At 46.5% G+C, this 22,219-nt stretch overlaps 1 protein-coding gene and 1 pseudogene across 2 annotated transcripts in view; both read left to right on the plus strand.

The window, feature by feature from the left end:
- Nucleotides 1–22,219, plus strand: part of SPON1 (spondin 1) — a 686,539-nt gene that overhangs the window by 90,721 nt on the left and 573,599 nt on the right. The gene's annotated exons all lie outside the window — the stretch shown is intronic.
- Nucleotides 15,031–15,319, plus strand: LOC132589443 (large ribosomal subunit protein eL43-like; annotated as a pseudogene).

Genomic DNA, 22,219 nt, shown 5'->3' on the forward strand with positions numbered 1-22,219 from the left:
CCCAAGACTTCTGTCCTGTGGGCAGATAGTCATACATGTGACACTCAGTGCAAAACACTGGAAAGCCCCCACCCCCCTGCTGGCATTCTACCTTCATGATAGCTTTTTAAAATTATACAGTCCCCTTTTAAACCCTGTTTGTTTATGTGGCTCCCCGCCTGGAGAGTCTACTTACCTTACTGGGAACACAAGGAATCTGGGTTCCTGGTCCTTACACTCCCCTCAGACTAAAAGCGACAGCCACAGAGCCCTTTAGCTCTCTGGCAAGGCACAGCTTAATAATGCAAAGAGGGTGGGGAACACAGCCACTCATAATCAATCAGCAACAATCACCTTCAATCACCTTCACCTTCAGCCCTTCACACAAACTCAGAAGTTTTCAGCAACTCCCCCAGCTGAGCCACAAACCTCACGCTTGTAGCACTTCTCTGCTCTATCCCAGAGCTCTCTGAAATGTGATTGCCCTTCACTGTTATGAGTCATATCCAGGGGTTCCTTCCCCCTTTGGGGAATGCAATGGAACAGAGTTCTGGAGCCTCTTTGTGAAAACAAAATCCTCAGAAAATGTTTAAAAGTTCTCAAGGGGCACCTGTGTGTTTCTCCTTCATTTCCCTCTTGAGAGTTCAAGTACCTATTTTTCCAGGAAAAGAAGCCTTGGTCATATCATTTATGGTCTAGAAGGGTTTTTACCAGAGCTCTAGGCATTGCAAGTAAACCACACCTGGGAAACATACTCTTCAGGAGACTAAATGGAAAGTTTTTGTTAGCATGGTCAGAGAACCCTGTGATTTGTCAATTATCCGAAGTACTTTTCAGGTACATATTGTGACCTCATAGTTTATTTGTGATCAGCTTTGTTTGTCCCTATTTTGTAGAATTTTAATTCCATTGCATTGTATTCCATTTCCTTTTATCTTAGACTCTGAGGGCATTAAATTTGTCCTGTAAAATATACTGATCTTTCAGTCAATTTTTGAACAACAGTTCAAGGCCATACTACTGGTCCACACAACTGAGGCATACATGTATGTATATTTGCATGCACCCAGCAGAGCTGGCTTACCCACTAGCCAAACTAGGTGGTTGCCTAGGGCGCCAGTGGCAAATTCAGCCTGTCGGTCACTTCTGGGTTCCTGTCCTGCATCTCGACCTGTGTTATTAGTGACAGGCTGCTTCGGCGTGCCGCTGCGCCGGCCCCCTGGGTCCCACAATGATGGGACCGATGCCACAGGGACGGGCTCGAAACACTCTATAACCCCTCAAAAGAACAGCAGTCTAGCTCGCTTCCCCCGAGCCCTGCCGCCATAAGCCTCAAGGGGGCTCATTTTGCGGCATCTCCCGGCGGGAGGGTGGCACCCGCACGGGACACATATCAAATGAAAGAGGGGGCGCAGGGCTATCAGAAACAGCCGGCGGAGGGAGTCGGGAGACCACCCCACTGGGGGATCCACACCCCGAAAGTGATGAAGGTGGCGCAGATAGAGCCAACAGAGCAAACAGGACAAAATAAATAGGCTGCATTATGCAGCACAGTCTCACTGGAATCTCACTGGAATCTGACTGGCTTCTCAGCATGGAACCCATTCTCTCTAGTCTTCTCACTTTGAAAAAAGTAAAAAAAGAGTTTCATTTAACTTTACTTCCCCCTTTCCCTCTCTATAAATAATCTTGGTGTTTCCGGCGGTGATATTTGGGGGATTTTTGGGGACGTCACAGGAAGTGCTGTGAAGTCACTTCCTGTTTCCAGCAGTGGCATTTGGGGGAAATGATGTCATTTGGGGGAAATGATGTCACAGGAAGTGATGTCACTTCCTGTTTCCGGCAGGTGGCGTGGGGGGGGAAATGAGGTCACAGGAAGTGACATCACTTCCTGTTTCCGGCGGCGCGCACGCACCTCTGCCTTCCCCCCCCCAAAGGTGTCCCTGGCTGACCTTCAGACATTATGGCCACCCTACCAGTACAGAATATCCTGTTCTCTTTTATTTGCATTCATTCTTCAATGGATTCTATTTTAGTGTAATCAGAAATTTTCATCAGCTCCTATTTTACACACCCATGCTTCCAGTATTTATTAAAAGTAAAGGTAGTCCCCTGTGCAAGCACCAGTCATTTCTGACTCTGGGGTGATGTTGGTTTCACGTTTTCACGGCAGACTTTTTATGGGGTGGTTTGCCATTGCCTTCCCCAGTCATCTACACTTCCCCCCCAGGAAGCTGGGTACTCATTTTACCGACCTCGGAAGGATGGAAGGCTGAGTCGACCTGGAGCCAGCTATCTGAACCAGCTTTCACTGGGATTGAACTCAAGTCATGAGCAAAGGGCTCCAACTGCAGTATTGTAGCTTTACCACTCTGTGCCACGTGGTTCTTGTATCCAGTATTTATTACCATACTGCAATAAAGACGCAGTGAAAGACTGGTAATGTCCCACAACCTGTTTATTGATGCAGAAGAACTATTTTAAGTGTTCAACAAATATGGGCTTCTTTTCTGTATTCCACATTCCTACAAGTCCTTATGAAGTCTGGTAGTGATCCATCAGTTTTATCTAGGGGTTTTTTTTTTTTTTTTGAGGTGAAAATATGGCAGCTTCATCCTCTAAAGAAAGTTTGCTAAGGCCCTTGACTATCTGCCTATACTAGTTAGATCATCATGCTCCTCAGCCTTGTTACATATAATACGGGAGTTCTTGCAGTTGTCATGCAGACAGATAGATCTATCTGATTTGCAGTGTTTAGCAACACCATGCAAATTGCTTTTCACAAAAGCTAAGTAATTTGAAGGCAATTTACACCTGAACACAACAATCAGGCACAGATTGACAGTAATTAGCTTTAGAACAGTGCCTTTGCAGGCCAAGAGTGCTTTCTGCTATAAGCAAAACTGACGCTGTTTAAACTATCCAATAAATGTAAATGGTAAATTCACGTGCCTATATTTGAAAGGAGCTGTCCAATTAAGCAACATTAAACAGGAGTATATAACCCTTCAAGTAATGAGCATTTAATATGATAAACACAGAGGTATGTTTTTGTTGAATTGGAATCTGCCTGAGTGACGCTTTTTGTTATTTTATTGTTTTATTGCTGCTCTATTGTAATTAATATTCGATAGTTTAACTTTTTAAATAAATGATTGCATAGTTTTTATCCTTTAGAGGCTGCCTTGAGTGCCCTGTTTTTGTTTTTGAGTGGGGATGGCAGGATCCAGGAATTTTGAATAAATAAATAGAACAAACAAGGTTATTCAAACACCAAATACTAGGGTTGCAGTCCAACTGTGAGGTAGTTTGGATAGTGGACTCCAACTTCGGGGTAGTTTGGATAGTGGGTTCTGGATATCTATTCCACAACTCAATTTGGAGAGGATCAAAGCTCAAACGAAATCCATCACTATTGCTACCACATACAGGGTGAGGTAGAGAGCCAGCGTGGTGAAGTTGTTAAGAGCAGCCTCTAACATGGAGAACTGGGTTCAATTCCCCAGTCCTCCACATGAAACCAGCTGGGTGACTTTGGGCCAGTCATAGTTCTCTCAGAGCTCTCTTAGATCCCAAAATAAATCTAGCTTGCTTAAAAGAGCTATAGGCTGCCAGACAACCTTCGGATCTCCTAGCTATACCACACAATGCCATACAATAATTAATTAATGGAGTGAGGCTGTGGGACAGTGGTAGAATATTTTCTTTGATTGCAGAAAGCCTCGGGTTCTGTACCAAACATCTCCACATAACAGGATCAGATGATGTGAAAGAACAAAACTGGAGATACCAGAAAGCCATTGCCAGACAGAATAGATGAGGAGGCTGTCCTTAACAGGTCAATGGTTTTGAGTGACAGTACAAAGCAGGTTTATTGTGCACCTAAATGTTCAGGGAGTGGTTTGCAGCTCAGTGATCCAGCATCAACTTTGCATATTCTTTTAAAATTGTTTTTATAATCCATTTCTAATCTGAGGATTATTATAAGGCTTCAGAGTATTTTATGCTTTTTCATATTCATTAATGATTTGGAGTTGGGAGTAAGCAATGAAATGGCTAAATTTGCGGATGACAGTAAATTGTGCAGGGTGGTAAGAACCAGAGAGGATTGTGAGGCAATCCAAAGCAATCTGTTGATGCTAGGCGAGTGGACATCAACATGGGAAATGAGGTTTAATGTGGCCAAGTGGAAAGTAATGCACATTGGGGCAAAAAATGCTAACTATAAATACAAGTTGGTGGGGGTGTGAACTGGCAGAGACTGACCAAGAGAGAGATCTTGGGGTCATTATAGATAACACACTGCAAATGTCAAGACAGTGTGCGACTGCAATAAAAAAGACCAACACTATGCTGAGTATTATTAGGAAGGGAATTGAAAACAAATCAGCCAGTATTGTAATGCCCCTGTATAAATTGATGGTGCAACTTCATTTGGAATACTGTGTACAATTCTGGTCACCACACCTCAAAAAAGATATTATAGCATTGGGAAAAGCACAGAAAAGGGCAACTAGAATGGTTAAAGGGTTGGAACACTTTCCCTATGAAGAAAGGTTAAAACGCTTGGAGCTCTTTAGCTTGGAGAAATGTCAAGTGAAAGGTGACATGATAGAAGTTTGCAAGATTATGCATGAGATAGAGAAGGTAAAGAAAGAAGTACTTTTCTGCCTTTCTCACAATATGAGAACTTGTGGATATTCAATGAAATTGCTGAGCAGTCGGGTTAGAACTGATAAAAGGAAGTACTTCTTCACCCAAAGGGGGATTAACACATGGAATTCAATGCCACAGGAGGTGGTGGTGGTGGCTGCAAGCATGGCCAGCTTCAAGAGGGGAATGGATAAGCATATGGAGCAGAGGTCCATCAGTGACTATTAGCCACAGCATATTATTGGAACTCTCTGTCTGGGACAGTGATGCTCTGTATTCTTGGTGCTTGGGGTGGGGATGGAGGGTTTCTAGTGTCCTGGCCCCTCTGATGGATCTCCTGATGGCACCTGGTTTTGTTGGGTTTTTTTGCCACTGTGTGACACATAGTGTTGGACTGGATGGGCCATTGGCCTGATCCAACATGGCTTCTCCTTTGTTCTTATGGTTTATGCACTTTTAAATGTCATGTTTTTATTGGCTGGTAACAGGTGTCTGAAGAGGTGGCATATAAATATTTAAAGCAAATAATAATAAGTTGTTCATTTTTAAATGACAAGCTTTACCAAGGATATATAACTTTTTATTTCCACTGATATGTCCATTTCCTCACACATTGATATGAACTAGTTGTGATACTAATCCACAAGAATAGACAATGCAGATGTGCTGAGTACCACATTTTTATTATTATCAGTGGTGGATTTAATTGTGCATCCTGTACCACATTCATATTAACACACAACGAAGTGTAATGGCACTACCTGTAGTGGTAAGTGGGCCTTTTGCATAGTAGCTCTGGCTACATGGAATGGGCTTTCTGGAAAGATGAAGGCGCTCCCTCCTTGAAGTTCTTCAGGAGGCCTGCTTATTTGCCAGGGCTTTTGACGAGGTTTGAATAGGAGGTGTCTTTTAAGGGGGGAGGGGAAGAGATTTGGGGGTTGCTGTTTTATTTTTAGTTTTCACTGAAAATGTTTTAAACTATTATCGTAAGCTGCCTTGAACCATGAGGAAAGGTGTGACATAACTGTTTTAATAAGTGTTTTATCAGGTAAATAATAAAAGCCCAAACGGGGTGGCAATTCTCAGGATTTTTATTGGATGGATGTGGCTTGAGCAGGATTGGCTCACACTGTCTCTGCCATGCCATTCACTGAGTCTGCTCTCCCCTGCCCACCGCCAGCCCCATCAATTCTCTCCTGACAGGGAGCTTACTGAGCAGGACTGCTTCTCCTCAGGGCCTGTTATAGGAAGTCCAGGACAGTCCATCTGAGAGCATGCAAGGAGGTGGGAGGGTGTAAAACAGGGGAAAGATTTGTGGTACCTGGCCCCCCAGTCCCCGCTTCCCCAGCTATGGGCCTGTGTTCATGAGAAAACAGTTGGGTTCCTTCTCTTCAACTGAGGCAAAAAGAATGTTCATTCACAGCATGGAGGGGCCCTTTTCACCTGCCAATACTCTTCACTCTTTCTATTCCAATTAGGCTACAGTGGGCTCATGTGACAGAATGAACTCTGAAGGAGAGGCCTTTCCTCCTGGAGAACCACTGTTGCCAATCTCCAGGTGAGGGCTGTAGAAGCTGACTGGGTGATTTCAAACCAGCCTAAACTGTCTCACGGGGCTGTTGTTGTTCAGATCAAAGGGGGGAAGGGAGAGGCGAGGAGAATGATGTAAACAGTTGTAATGGCTGAGGACTCCTCCCTATTAAACAGTCTGTCAGAGAGAGACTGTTGATCTGAAAGGTATCACTACAGGCCTCTGAGGGAGGCCTTTCCTCCTGGGGAACCACTGTTGCCAATCTCCAGGTGAGGGCTGTAGAAGCTTGACTGGGTGATTTCAAACCAAGCTAACCTGCCTCACGGGGTTGTTGTTGTTCAGATAAAATGGGGGGAGAGGAGAGGGGAATGCTGTAAGCTGATGTAATGGCTGATGACTCCTCCCTATTAAACAGTTTGTCAGAGATAGTCTGTTGGACTGAAAGGTCTCACTACAGGCCTCTGAGGCAGAACTCATTGGGCCCAGTGCTGACTACGGCTGCCAGTTCCAGGTTGGTGAGAAATTCCTAGAGATTCTGTGATGGACGTTGAGGAGGGCATAGGATCTGCCGGACCCAGGTCCTTGCTGTGGAAGCTGACTGACTGATTTCAGACCAGTCACAGACTTCCAGCCAAACCTGCCTCACAGGGTTGTTGTTCAGATCACATGGGGGGGAGAGAATAATGTAAACTACTTCGGTCCTGCCCCATGAAGAAAGACTAATTTTCTTATATAGAGGCTGCAGGGAGGACACAGGTGATGGAAAGCTGAAGTCAGAGGGTCAGATAAAGGGAAGGAGATAGGCTTGCCAACTTCAGGTTAGGAAATTCCTAGAGATTTAAAGGGCTGGGCCTGGAGAGGGCAGGGTTTGAGGAGGTGTGGGACCTCAGAGAGGTACAATGCCAAAGACTCCAAACCAACAATTTCCTCATGGGAACCACTGTTGCCAATCTCCAGGTGAGGGCTGGAGATCACTTAGAATTACAACTGCTCTCCAGATGCCAGAGATCAACTCCCCTTGAGGTGTGTGTGTGGGGAGTAAATGCCTTCACTTTGGTGGGTGGAAAGACAGCAAGGGTGGCAGACACTCGCCCAGAGGCCTTCAGTGGTATCTTTCCATGTTGATGGGAAATTCCTGGAGATTCTGTGGTAGACTTTGAGGAGGGCATAGGAGTTAGGGCTTCAGTATGGGGTCTGCTGGACCCAGGTCCTTGCTGTGGAAGCTGACTGACTGATTTCAGACCAGTCACAGACTTCCAGCCTAAACTGCCTCACAGGGCTGTTGTTCAGATCAAAGGGGGCAGAAGAGAATTATGTAAACTGATTTGATTCTTCAGCCCCTACTGTGGAAAAAGACAACCTATGTAGAAGCAGCAGAGAGGGGGAAGGAGATGAAAAGCTGAAGTCAGAGGGGCAGATAAAGGGAAGGAGATAGGTTGCCAACTCCAGGGTAGGAAATTCGTGGATATTTAAGGGGTGGGGTTTGAGGAGGGGTGGAACCTCAGACAGGTACAATGCCATTTCCTCCTAGGGAACCACTGGAGATCACTCAGATTTACAACTGCTCTCTAGATAACAGAGATAAGCTTCCCTTGAGGTGGGGGGGGAAGTTAATGCCTTCACTTGGGTGGGTGGGAAGACAGCAAGGGTGGCAGGCACTTGCCCAGAGCCTCCTTCTAAAGCCCGTTGTATTTTTTTCCCCACAATGGGCCTTACTCCTAGTTTAATAAGTAAATGTTACACAAGGAACTTGGAGACACAGGTTTGAATCCCCACTCTACCATTGAAACTTGCTGGATGATCTGAAGACAATTACTCTCTATTAATTTAACCTACCTCATAGGGTTGTTGCAAGAATAAAAGGAGAGAATGAAATAAGCCTTCCTTCCTGCAATTTAAACTCCCACTGGGAACAAAAGTGAGATAGAAATATCTAAAGAAACTAACATACTTCATGGGGTTGTTATGAATGAGGATAAAATGGAGGAGAATGTTGTAAACCAATTTGGGTTCCCATTAGGGAGAAAAATGGAGTATAAATATGGTAAACATAAACAAGGCATTTCACATGCAATTGAGAATACAATTGATATACAGCATACAATTGACATTCCATTCCAAAATCTGGTTCAGTGGTGATAATGTCATACCTGTTGCCTATTTATTTCTGTTAATTATCCACAATTGATGATGATACCATGTTTTACTGGCAGCAGATATATGCAGTAGCCATAACATTTTCATATGATTTCCAAACCAGAATTTGGGAGAATGTATTCTCTCTCTCGGCTTGACATCGCGAACGAAGATTTAAGAAGGGTGCAGTAGTCCACGTCTGCTGCAGGCTCGCTGGTGGCTGACAAGACCAATGCGGGACAGGCAGATCCGGCCACAGTGGCTGCAGGGAAAAGTCTGATTTGGGGTTGGTGCTGTAGCAGTGCGATTCTTCCTCAATCTCCTTTTGTCCTCAAGACCAGCTATGCGTGCGTTCTCAAAGGAAGAGACAGCCTGGTGGATGGTGTGCCTCCATGCTTTGCGATCTGAGGCTAGGTCAGACCACTGGTGATGGTTGATGCGACAGGTGCCAAGGGATTTCTTCAAGGAGTCCTTGTACCTCTTCTTTGGTGCCCCTCTATTTCGATGGCCGGTGGAAAGTTCACCATACAGAGCAATCTTGGGAAGGCGGTGGTTTTCCATCCTAGAAATATGCCCTGCCCAGCGCAGCTGCATCTTCAACAGCAGTGCTTCGATGCATGTAACCTCCGCCCTCTTGAGGACTTCAGTGTTGGTCACAAAGTCACTCCAGTGGATGTTGAGGATGGTGCGAAGGCAGCGCTGATGAAAGCGCTCAAGGAGTCGCAGGTGATGACGGTATAAAACCCACGATTTGGAGCCGTAGATGAGGGTTGTCATCACAACTGCTTTGTAAACATTGATCTTTGTGCCTTTCTTCAGATGCTTGTTGCTCCACACTCTTTTGTGCAGTCGGCCAAATGCACGGTTTGCCTTTGCCAGCCTGTTGTCAATCTCCTTGTCGATCTTGGCATCTGAGGAGATGATGCACCCTAGATAGCTGAACTGCTGGACTGTCTTCAGAACTGATTCACCCACAGCGATGCAGGGACGGTGATAATCTTCCTGGGGTGCAGGCTGGTGGAGAACTTCTGTCTTCTTCAGACTAACTTCTAGGCCGAATAGCTTGGCAGCCTCTGCAAAGCAGGACGTCATATGCTGCAGAGCTGATACCGAGTGGGAGACGAGTGCAGCATCATCAGCAAATAGTAGCTCTCGGATGAGTTTTTCCATTGTCTTGGAGTGAGCCTTTAGTCGCCTCAGGTTGAACAGGCTGCCATCAGTGCGATAGCGGATGTAGACACCATCGTCATCATCTAGATCTACTGCGGCTCTTTGAAGCATCATGCTAAAGAAGATCGTAAAGAGAGTTGGTGCGAGAACGCAGCCTTGCTTTACACCTGTGCCTATTGGGAAGGGCTCCGAGAGGTCGTTGCAGTGTCTGACTTGGCCTCGCTGGTCTTCATGTAGCTGGATGATCATGCTGAGGAACCTTGGGGGACATCCTAAACGTTCCAAGATTTGCCACAGGCCTTTCGTGCTAACGGTATCGAAAGCTTTGGTAAGGTCGACAAAAGTCACATATAGACCCTTGTTCTGTTCCCTGCATTTCTCTTGGAGCTGCCTGAGAACAAATACCATGTCGGTGGTGCTCCTGTTAGCTCTGAAGCCGCACTGGCTCTCTGGGAGGAGTTCTTCTGCAATGGTGGGCACCAGTCTGTTCAGGAGTATTCTGGCAAGGATTTTGCCTGCGATGGAGAGCAGGGTTATCCCCCAGTAGTTGGAGCAGTCTGACTTTTCTCCTTTGTTCTTGTGTAGAGTGATGATGATTGCATCGCGAAAGTCCAGGTGACAAGTACTTTGTGAAGTGTGCTATGTAGTACTGTGCCCCCATGCTTCCAGATCTCTGGTGGGATTCCATCAACTCCCGCTGCCTTGCCACTTTTCAGTTGCTTGATGGCTTTAACAGTCTCTTCTAGGGTGGGGATCTCATCCAACTCTGTTTTCACTAGTTGAAGTGGGGTGAGGTGGATTGCTGAATCTTGAACTACGCGGTTGGCACTGAAGAGAGCCTGAAAATACTCCGACCACCGATTCAGTATGGATGCCTTGTCTGTGAGGAGCACTTGGCCGTCTGCACTACGCAAGGGACTCTGAGCCTGATATGATGGGCCATATACTGCCTTCAGGACTTCGTAGAACCCTCTTAAATCACCAGTGTCTGCACACAGCTGGGTTCTCCCTGCAAGCTTGGTCCACCACTCGTTCTGAATGTCTCGAAGCTTGCGCTGGAGGATGCTACATGCAGCGCGAAAGATTGCTTTTTTCCCGGGACAGGAGGGCTGAGCAAGATGTGCTTGGTAGGCAGATCTCTTTTTCGCTAGTAATTCTTGGATCTCTTGATTGTTCTCGTCAAACCAGTCCTTGTTCTTCCTTGTGGAGAACCCAAGGACTTTTTCAGAGATCAACAGGATGGTAGTTTTTAGGTGTTCCCAGAGTGCTTCTGGAGAAAGGTCTGTGGGGCAACTGGGGTCCTCAATTCTTGACTGGAGTTTTGCCTGGAAGGCAGCTTTAACTTCGGCTGACTGAAGGCTGCCAACCTGAAGCTTCCTCTGAGGGATACCTCCTCTCCTGGGTGTGGGTTTAAAGTGAAGACGGAGATTGCAGCGTACAAGACGATGATCCGTATGACATTCCGCACTGGGCATTACTCGGGTGTGTAAGACATCTCGAAGGTCTCTCTGGCACACCAGAATGTAGTCAATAAGGTGCCAGTGCTTGGACCATGGGTGCATCCAGGTTGTCTTCAGGCTGTTCTTCTGCTGAAAGATTGTGTTGGTGATGGTGAGCTGGTGCTCCGTGCAGAATTCTAGCAGGAGGCGCCCGTTATCATTGCAGTTGCCAATGCCGTGTTTCCCAAGTACTCCTTTCCAGGCTTCCGAGTCTTTACCTACTCTGGCATTGAAGTCACCAAGGATGATCACCTTGTCCTCTGTAGGGGTCTTCCGTACAAGGTTGCGTAGATCAGCATAGAACTTGTTCTTTTCTGCAGGATCTGCTTGAAGGGTTGGGGCATACACACTGAAGAGTGTTGCATGCTGCTTGTTTTGAAGTGGGAGGCGCATGGACATGATGCGATCTGAGTGACCTGTTGGCAGGATTTTGAGTTTGGAGGCAATGGAGTTCCTGACCATGAAGCCAACGCCAGAAAGGCGGCTCTCAGCCTTTGACTTACCCGACCAGTAGAGGGTAAAGCCAGCACCATGTTCTTGAAGACTACCTTCCTCAGGGAAACGGACCTCACTGAGAGCTGCTATGTCAATATTCAACCTGAGAAGTTCGTGGGCAACTAGAGCAGAGCGTCGTTCAGGGCGACCACTGTCTACTGTGTCAAGCATGGTTCTGATGTTCCAACACGCAAGCTTAAGTCTTTGCACACTTTGTGAGGCAGGTGCATGCCTTTTCTTTGTTGTTATTTTTTGACCGCAAGTAAGGATGCCCGTTGACCGCGGCTAGCCAACTGGGGTGGGGGAGACGAGCTTTGTTTAGGCCACCTTTTCTAGGCCCCTCTCCGTGTGGAGCAAGCAGTGCTGTCCCTAGATAAGGCTGCTTGGTCATTCAGTGTGCTGCCGAAAGATGCTTTCGTCTCCGGGTCAGCATCAGGCGACCAATACCCTGAACCGCCTACATGCAGGATCGGGACTGCGGCTTCCAGTGGCATCTTCCACCTGCCGTTTTGCCCTTTGCCCATCGCTGCAGGACTTGGTGTGTTGTGGGTTGTGGATGTGGATATGCCCTTCAGGCCTGCACAGAGGAATTTTTAGGTGAAGCACAGTGTGCGCAGTACTGGCTCCACCCTTTCACCTTGAGGTCATCTGCCATGGCCCAGTAAGCCGGGACGCCGGCAGCGAGTCCTCCAGGTGGTAGGTGTTACATTAACAAGCTCTATCTGCCCGGGTTTGATGTTAGAGTTTTCCTTCTCTTGGCTGGCGAGGTTGGTGAGCCCAGCCTGCCCATCCGGTTATACCACCGGACATTCGGTCGCACCATGACATGGCAAACTCCGTGAGAAACGGGGGGGGGGGACCAGTGGGAAGGTGTTGCCACAGATGCAGTAATGCAGGAGAGGCCATTGTAGTGACCATCTGCCAGGCATAGCCGGACAGTGACCACGCAGCGTTCACTACACCGGGAAGGAGAGGCTATGTATTGCGCATACACTTTCCCTGGGGGGGGCAGGATACCCAAGAGGGAGCCCCCCCTCCCCCCCCAGGAGAATGTATTAAGGTGAAGAATAAAGTGGTTTTCACAGGGGAAAACAAGAACAGAGTAGATAATATGTGGATGGACCTATCACTGGTTGAGACTATAACAGCATTTGTTATAGCAACAAAGGTAGAATGAGGTGTCCTGAATGAGCATCATTTCTATAAGCTTGTATTTCAGTATAAAGATTTTATGTTGATGGGCAGTACGTAAAATTCTTTTTGAGGAACATGAAGACTGTTTTATATGCATTATAACAGAGAATGTAGATTGTTCCCATTTTTGTGACTGGGATTTAAAAAGACTTTCTATTAGTGTTGGCATGATAATGAAAGTGTTAAGATTTTCAAAGCCAGTGTCCATATGGTCACCATCCTGGAGTAAGAAGATGTTGGATAGATGTTGGAAATGTAGAAAACATGAAGGTTCCTTTTTTTCACATGTGGTGGACTTGTGAAAAAGCAAAAGAATTTTGGAAGATGATACAACAAGAAATCTCCAAAATTTTGGGTTATGACTTTAAGAAAACTGCAGAGACTTATTTGCTTGGATTACAATTAGAAAAATTTCCAAAGGAAGACAGGACTTTAATTTGGTACTTGCTCTCAGCTGCTAGGACATTGTATGCGCAGCTGTGGAAACAGAGAAAAATACCAGAGAAATGGGATTGGATTGTGAAAGTTTTATCATGGAGTGAGATGGACAAATTAACTAAAACTTTAAGAGACTATGATTTAGATATATTCAAAAAGGAGTGGAAGAAATTTAAAGGATATATGGAGAAAGAGTGGAATGTAAAAAGACATTGGACTATTTTGTAGTATTAGTGAGAGAAGAAAAATATTGAACTTTGATTGGTTAGCGGTACCTTTATAATTGAATTTAAATTTATAACTTCGGGGAAATCAAATACTGGAGGGAGGGGAGACTGAAATATCATATGGGTTAGTATAGAAAAGAGACAATTAAATATTGTAACCATATGTTATTAATAAATTGTTAAAACACATATGGTCACCACCCCTATCACTTTTATGAACATTTATTACAAGGAAAAGAAAGCATACAATTTTGAAGATGATCGTCAAAGAAAGACAGATGTTCAGTGAATTCAAAGAGTTACAGTATATCCAGATCAGATAGAAAGTGGATTTTCATTTAGTGAAGTCCAATCAGTAGTTTTTACCACCAGCAGGAGATAAATCAATCTAAACTGCTTGTCTATAGCTATTAAATCCAAGATCCAGCCATCCTAATTAGTGAAGTGTGTTTGAGATAAAAGGGTTGAAATGTCATGTATGTTGTTGGTTCTTTGGCAGTAGGAGAATTTGAATGAACCATCTGCTACCACACCAAATTTAATCTCAGAGGTATATTGGCTTTTTATATCACTCAGTAGCATATGCAAGGAGAAAAGAGATAGCTAAGGCAAGCAAGAAGTCTAATCCTATGTACATTTATTTGGAACCAAGACCCAATGGGGCTTGCTTTGTATAAGTATTCTTATAACTGCAGCCCAAAGCATTGAAAAACTAAATGGTGTGTCATGTGGTTTAGCTTGAAGCTGAGTCCCACATAACACTGAATACAAGTAGAACTACAGACATGAGGTGCTCTGAAATGAATAACACAATACAGGACCATAAGAAAATAATGCCTTGTGTGTGTTAGAACATTAACAATACTTTATTAGAACAAACTGTCCTTGCAATAGGTTAAATTAAAGCTGCTTTTAGGGGGTATACTGTCTCTCTTCCCTAGGTATTTCTGAAAAGAATGAATAAGGAACAATATCTTGAAATAAGGATCTGTTGGGGAATTTCAAGGTCCAGGAAGGCCTGGGACCCGCACTAAGACTGAAAGAGACAACCAGACAGTGGCCTTACCTTACAAACTACTTATTAGATAGAATTATTATTTTATTTATTAGAATTAGAAACTATTAATGCAGAAATCCTCAAACATGTCCATTCTAGTTCTCAGCATACAGAATTAATCCAATTAATCAAATACCTAAATAGAGTGCAGTGTAATTCTATAGAGGATATATCCTGGTTGCTCTGCCAAGACCTATAAGTAGGGTGCTTGCCCAGAACAACAATGAACAAAAGCAAACTCTAACATTATATACCTACTAAATCTTATTTGGCTATGAGTCAGACCAGTGATGACCCTCTGACGCACTTGACAAATCCCAGCCCCTCATACATAGCAGGCATGAACTTTGCCTGTTGTTAATGTAATATTTTTGAGTGCATGAAGCCCCAGACTTTTCTGGCACCATTTCAGATGGCAATCTGTACATTATCAGAGGGTCAGGAAGCACTTCAACATATACTACATCAAGAGTTCCTGAGGAGCCTGGTAATCTGTGTTTTGGCTTCAGAATCAGAGCTAGTACCATGGACTAGGAACAGGGCTGGCCAACGGTAGCTCTCCAGATGTTTTTGCCTTATACTGAGTCAGACCATTGAAACTGAGAATAAAATGGCCAATATTGGTGCACAGTGGCCTATAGTGGTAGCAAGATGGCCAAGCGCACCAAGAAAGTTGGTATTGTGTGTACCCAATGTGGAGCTTCCCTGAGGAAGATGGTGAAGAAGACTGAAATTAGTCAGCAGCCAGTGTACCTGCTCCTTCTGTGGCAAGACCAAAATGAAGAGGAAACCTATGGGTATCTGGCATTGCGGCTCTTGTATGAAAACAGTGGCTAGTGATGCCTGGACATACAACACTACATCAGCAGTGACAGTAAAATCTGCCATCCAAAGACTAAAGGAGTTAAAAGACTAGTAGAAACCTCTTTTTTTCCTAATGTTCCTCCTCCAGTTTCTCAGTCCATTGTGTATTTAATTTTTGTCCATTAAAGATGGTTGTTAGTCTAAAAAGAGAGAGAGAGAATAACATTGTAATACCCCTGTATAGAGCTGAAAAAAGTACAGAGGGGGGCAACCAAGGTGATTAGGGGATTGGAGTACCTTCCCTATGAGGAAAGGTTGAAGAGTCTGAAACTTTTCAGTTCAGAAAAGAGATGACAAAGGGGGAATATGATAGAGGTTTATAGAATTATTCATGGGATAGAATTGACAATGAAGGGTTTTTTTCTTCCTCTCCCCAAATACTAGAACTCATGGGCAATACTCCCTCTAAGCTGTGGAGTCTTGTGAGCAAAAATTCTTCTTTGTGGGCTACTGGCATTAAAGTTGTGAGCTACTGCATAAATCAGCTTGCTCTGGGGCCATTTTTCCTGAGCTAAGGCAAAAATGTATAAGCCAGAGACTAAAAAACTGAGCTAGCTCACACTAACTCAGCTTAAAGGGAACACTGCTCATGGGCATCCAATGAAGCTGATGGGTGGTAGGTTCAGGATGGACAATAGGAAATACTACTCTACACAGAGAGTGATTAAAATGTGAAATTCACTGCCAGAGGATGTAGTGATGACCACAGGAGTAAACAGCTTTAAAAAAGGCTTAGATAGATTCATGGAGGTTAAGTCTATCAATGGCTACTAGCCATTGTGACTGAGCTGAACCTCCAGATTTAGAGGCACTAAACCTCTGAATCCCAGAGCCAGAAGGCAACATCAGGGGAAGGCCTCAGTCTTTATGGCCTGTTTTTGGCCATCCAGAGGAACTGGTTAGCCACTGTGTAAATCAGGATGCTGGACTAGATGGACCACTGGTCTGATCCAGCAGGGCTCTTTTTATGTTCTTATGGTCTATCCAGATCAGTAATACTCTGGGTGATGTTATCATGCCCCACATGCGCGCTTTGTGTACGCTAAAACTTTTTCCCAGGGGGGTCGCCACACATTGGGGTTCTGCCTTGGCTGGCAAAACCCCATGCGCTGGGTCTGGTGGCAGGAGGCATAGAAGTGGAAAAGGGGAACTGGGGGAAAAGGAAGGAGAGCTCTGAACCAGGTCAGGAAGCCACTGCCAGCAGAAAGGAGGGAGAACATCTCCCCCCTCCTTCCAATCTGCTGGCCTCGGGGAGCTGTCCCCAGGAGGGAGGGAAGATCCACAAACCTCAGGAACCCAAATTTGTTCATGAAGTGGGAGGGATTTGTCTCAGTTCATGGTACCTCACAAACCACCAACAGGGACAAATCTCAATTTTTCCGATTCATGCCCATCCCTAGCAAAGATACCACCATATACAAACTCAATTACCCACCTATTGGACTTTCCTCTATTGTTCCTCCCCAACAGGCAGAAAAGAGGGGAAGGCTGCCTGTTTATTGTGTGGCTGACAATTAAGCACTTTCCATGTGATTAAACAAATAATGTCCATAAATAGTATCAGTGCACAGTCCAAGCCCTAATCCAAAATTATACTGAAGTGGATCATAAACTTGAAGAAATCGCAAAGGAAAGAAAGCTGCAGCCAAAGCAAGAAGCTCAGGACCAGTTTCTTTGAAGACACTTTCTTCAACTTTTAGGCTCCACCTGTAGCTGCATAGAAATCCTTGCATGAGGTTAAGTAAAAAATCAAACATGGATCCACAGTGCCTGAAAACAACCAATCACCCATTACAGGCATGAATATGTGTTGGCTATGGAAGCTCCAGTCTATATTCATTCAGTAGACATAGTGCAAACACTTTGTAGCTGGAATTGCTTCTCCCAGCAGTTGCCTACACCCACTGTCTTTTAACTGAAAGAATCAGAATCACAAACACCTGTAGTACTGGCCAATGCCAATTTAAAGTGATATCACCATACAAGTGGATCTTTGATCTATGTAGATCAATAATAGAGGGCAATTTATCTATTATTTATTTACTTCATGTATGTCCCGCCTTTCTCCTCAATGAGGACCCAAAGTGGCTTCATCATTCACCTCTCCTCCATTTTATTATCACAACAATCTTGTTAGGTAGGTTAAGTTGAGAGTGCATATCTGGCCCAAAGACAGCTAGCAAGTTACCATGGCTGAGTTGTGGTTTGAACCTGAGCCTCCCAGATCCCTGTCTGACATGTTAATCACTATACCACAGCAGCTCTTTTGCTACTGATTTTTCCTTATGAAATCCCTCGTAAGCTTTTGTGAAATTTCTGAGTTCCCTGGAAGCAGAACTTTATTTGAGCTGGAACCATTCCGGCTGCCTAACGCAGTGTTCTGGTTCGCTTCCCAGATGGCTGGCAGGACTCAGGGGGCCGAGCAACATTTGTTGGGGAACCTCCCAACATTGGGCGTGCCAGCGGGACTCCAGGGGCCCAGCCGTGCCTGCGCAGGGGCCTCCCGACGTCACACGCGCCGGTGGGACTCCAGAGGCCCAGCCGCACCTGCATGGGGGCCTCATGATGTCGTGCGCACCAGCAGTTCTGAAGGCCCAGTCATGCCTTCATGTGGGCCTCCCGACATCATGTGTGCTGGTGGAATTCAGGGGGCCCAGCCACACCTTCACAGGGGCCTCCTGATGACGCACATGCCAGAGGGGTTCCGGAGGCACAGCCGCGCTTTCTCCCTCCCTCCCTCCCTCCCTCTCTCTCTCTTTCTTTCTTTTGTTTCTTTCATCAGTCTTTTTTTCTGTCTGCTTCATTTTCCATTTTCCCACTCTTTCTTTCTTTCTGTCAGTCTTTCTGTCAATATTTCTTTTCCCCTGTTTGCCTTTTCCTTCCTTCCTTCCTTCCTTCCTTCCTTCCTTCCTTCCTTCCTTCCTTCCTTCCTTCCTTCCTTCCTTCCTTTTTCTCTTGCAGCTTTCAAAATCTGACTTTCATGTCTTGCGGCTCTCAAACATCTGATGTCTATTCTATGATGCCTATTCTGTCTTTCTCCCTCCCTCCCTCCCATTCATTCATTCTTTTTCTTTCTGTCAGTCTTTCTTTTTCTCTGTCTATTTGCTTTATTTTCCACTCCTCTCTCTCTCTCTGTCTGTCTTTCTGACAGTCTTTCTGTCAATATTTCTTTTTCCCTGTCTGTTCTTTCTTTCTTTCTTTCTTTCTTTCTTTCTTTCTTTCTTTCTTTCTTTCTTTCTTTCTTTCTTTCTTTCTTTCTTTCTTTCTTTCTTTCTTTCTTTCTTTCTTTCTTTCTTTCTTTCTTTCTTTCTTTCTTTCTTTCTTTCTTCACTACACCATGATGGTTCTTGTGATCAAGTAGTATGTTGGAATTTGTTGTTTTTTTCTGGGATGGCTATACACACACACACACACACACACACACACACACACACACATGGACTTTTTGCAATGCTATAATATAAAAGATATTCTAGCACATTTGGTGATGTCAGAGATGTGGCCTCACATACTAATGAGTTCCTGCTGGGCTTTTTCTACAAAAAAAGCCCTGCCTGGAAGCATGCTTGGGTTGGGTGGCAAGCAGAGGCAGGACTTCTTAAACTGTTAGGCATTACCTTTGACAAATCCTCTTCAATTTACCTGCACTAGGATTATTTTATTTCAGGAACTAGGTAAACTTATTTTCCAAGTTATTTTACTGATTTGGTGTTTAATCAAATCAACAAATCTGCTCTGAAATACGTTTAGTAATCACTACCTATTATTGTTCTTTGTTTTTTCAAGAGCCACTGCTGTTTTTAAATGGGTTAAGTACTAATAATTTCAGTTTTCAAATCTGCTTTAGTGCTGGATGTAGGGTGGCCAGATCGTCCCGGTCACCCGGGAAAGTCCCGATTCTGGCCCCCAATTCCCGCCTCCCGGGCTGGCTATACCGGGACCATTAGAGATCTTGGTTTAGCCAGCGGGGAGCCGGCGGGCCGCGCGCGGGGTCGGGGAAGGCGGCGAGTGAGGGACCGAGCGTCCCTGCGCGTGCGCACGGCGGTGTAGCGGGCTCTGCGCACGCGCGGGGCCAGGAGAGTGGGTGGCGTACGGCCCGCCACACCGCCGTGCGCACGCGCAGGGACGCTCAGTCCCTCACTCGCCGCCTTCCCCGACCGTGCGCGTGGCTCGCCGGCTCCTCTCGCTGGTGTAGGGCCTCGGCGGCGGCGGAGGCCATGGCTGGAGCGGGAGGCGGGCCGGCGGCAGCAGTGGCGTGGCGGGAGGCCCCGGGTCGGTGGGCTCGGCTGCCTCCTCCTCAGCCGCCGCCAGCCCCGCCAGCAGCGCCGCCAGCACCAGCCGCCGCTGCGCCTCCTGGCCAGCCCGCCCAGAGGGGAGGCCACGCCCTGGGAGAAGGTAAGCCGGCAAGCAGGGAGGGAGGGAGGGGGCCGAAAGCAGGGGGGGCGCTGGCGGGAGGGGGCGGCTGGCCTTCCTTCCTTCCTTCCTCCTTCCTTCCTTCCTCCCTCCTTCCCTCCTTCCTTCCTCCCTTTCTTCCTTCCTCCCTTCTTCCCTCCTCCCTTCCTTCCCTCCCTCCTTCCTTCCTTCCTCCTTCCTTCCTTTCTTCCTTCCTCCCTCCCTCCTTCCCTCCTTCCTTCCTCCCTTTCTTCCTTCCTCCCTCCCTCCTTCCCTCCTTCCTTCCTTCCCTCCCTCCCTTCCTTCCCTCCCTCCTTCCTCCCTCCCTTCCTTCCTTCCTTCCCTCCTTCCCTCCTTCCTTCCCTCCTTCCCTCCCTCCCTCCTCCCTTCCTTCCCTCCCTCCTTCCTCCCTCCCTCCCTCCTTCCTTCCCTCCTTCCCTCCTTCCTTCCTTCCTTCCTTCCTTCCTTCCTTCCTTCCTTCCTTCCTTCCTTCCTTCCTTCCTTCCTTCCTTCCGTGGCTCTCAAATATCCGATGTTCATGTCTTGTGGCTCTCAAACATCTGACCTTTATTCTGTGTTGCTCTTTTGTTAAGCAACTCTGGCCACCCCTGGAGTAGACAATACTGACTTTGGTGGACCCAAGCACTGATTCAGTGTAACGGAGCTTTGTGTTTGTGTCTTCTGGTGCAATTTTGTTCTCAAATCTTGTATTTACTTCATCAGTATATGGGATAAGGCACTTTCTCAACTGTGCTGCATAATGCAGCCTATTTATTTTGTCCTGTTGGCTCTGTTGGCTCTATCTGCGCCACCTTCATCACTTTCGGGGTGTGGATCCCCCAGTGGCTTATGGTGGCAGGGCTCGGGGGAAGCGAGCTAGACTGCTGTTCTTTTGAGGGGTTATAGAGTTTTTCGAGCCCGTCCCTGTGGCATCGGTCCCATCGTTGTGGAACCCAGGGGGCCGGCGCAGCGGCCCACTGAAGCAGCCTGTCGGTCACTTCCGGGTTCCTGTCCTGCATCTCGACCTGTGTTATTGGTGACAGGCTGCTTCGGCGGGCCGCTGCGCCGGCCCCCTGGGGCCCACAACGATGGGATCGATGCCACAGGGATGGGCTCGAAACACTCTATAAGCCCTCAAAAGAACAGCAGTCTAGCTCGCTTCCCCCGAGCCCTGCCGCCATAAGCCTCAAGGGGGCTCATTTTGCAGCATCTCCCAGCGGGAGGGTGGCATCTGCATGGGACACATATCAAATGAAAGAGGGGGTGCAGGGCTATCAGGGCTATCAGAAACAGCCGGCGGAGGGAGTCGGGAGACCACCCCACTGGGGGATCCACACCCCGAAAGTGATGAAGGTGGCGCAGATAGAGCCAACAGAGCAAACAGGACAAAATAAATAGGCTGCATTATGCAGCACAGTCTCACTGGAATCTCACTGGAATCTGACTGGCTTCTCAGCGTGGAACCCGTTCTCTCTAGTCTTCTCACTTTGAAAAAAGTAAAAAAAGAGTTTTATTTAACTTTATTTCCCCCTTTCCCTCTCTATAAATAATCTTGGTGTTTCCGGCGGTGATATTTGGGGGATTTTTGGGGACGTCACAGGAAGTGCTGTGAAGTCACTTCCTGTTTCCGGCAGTGGCATTTGGGGGAAATGATGTCATTTGGGGGAAATGATGTCACAGGAAGTGATGTCACTTCCTGCTTCCGGCAGGTGGCGCGGGGAAAATGATGTCACAGGAAGTGAGGTCACTTTCTGCTTCCGGCAGGTGGCGCGGGGGAAATGATGTCACAGGAAGTGATGTCACTTCCTGTTTCCGGCGGTGGCGTGATGTCACCGGAAGTGACGTCGCCGGAAGTGCCGTCACTTCCTGTTTCCGGCACATTCCTTCCCCCCTCAAGGTGTCCCTGGCTGGCCTGCAGATATTATGGCCACCCTAGCTGGATGCAACCCATCTCAATTGTTTTATATAAAGGATTATATAAGGAAGTTGGGTAAGGAAGCTGGGGTGGAGGTTGAATCAACAAGTGTCTTTAAATTAATACGTTTTATGCCAGAGGTTTTATTTTTAATTTCAACGAGAACTTTTAAAGTTATAGGAATGACAATTGTACCTTTTAGGCATCACCTTCCTAAAGTTTCTCAAAATTCAGTCTTACAGTAACAATTTTCTGAGATTGCTTATTTGTACTGTGCTTCAGCTAGACTTGCTGTAGGCAAATGTAGCACTGCCAACAGCTGGAGGCTAGGGGTACAAAATTCCAAGGGGCCAGGAAGCTAAGAACTTCAACTTAACATTATTTTTCTTGCCCGAGAGAACAACAGAGTAGCCAACATGATGTTTGTTGGTTTGGGCCCAACTACTTCATTCAGCTAGTCGTAGGGTTGCCAAATCCAACCCCAGAAATATCTGGGGTCTTTGGGGGTGGAGCCAGGAGACTTTGGGGGTGGAGCCAGGAGAACCTGGGGTGGAGCTAGGGGGGAGGGGGGAAACGGCTCCGGGGAGCGTGGCGAGCCGCCCCGCAGCTGCCGCCTCTTCTCCGCTCACCGTGGCTGCTGAGATGGGCTCAGCCTGAGCCCATCTTGGA

The sequence above is a fragment of the Heteronotia binoei genome, chromosome 21 (assembly GCF_032191835.1).
Source record: "Heteronotia binoei isolate CCM8104 ecotype False Entrance Well chromosome 21, APGP_CSIRO_Hbin_v1, whole genome shotgun sequence".
NCBI classification, from domain to species: Eukaryota; Metazoa; Chordata; class Lepidosauria; order Squamata; family Gekkonidae; genus Heteronotia; species Heteronotia binoei.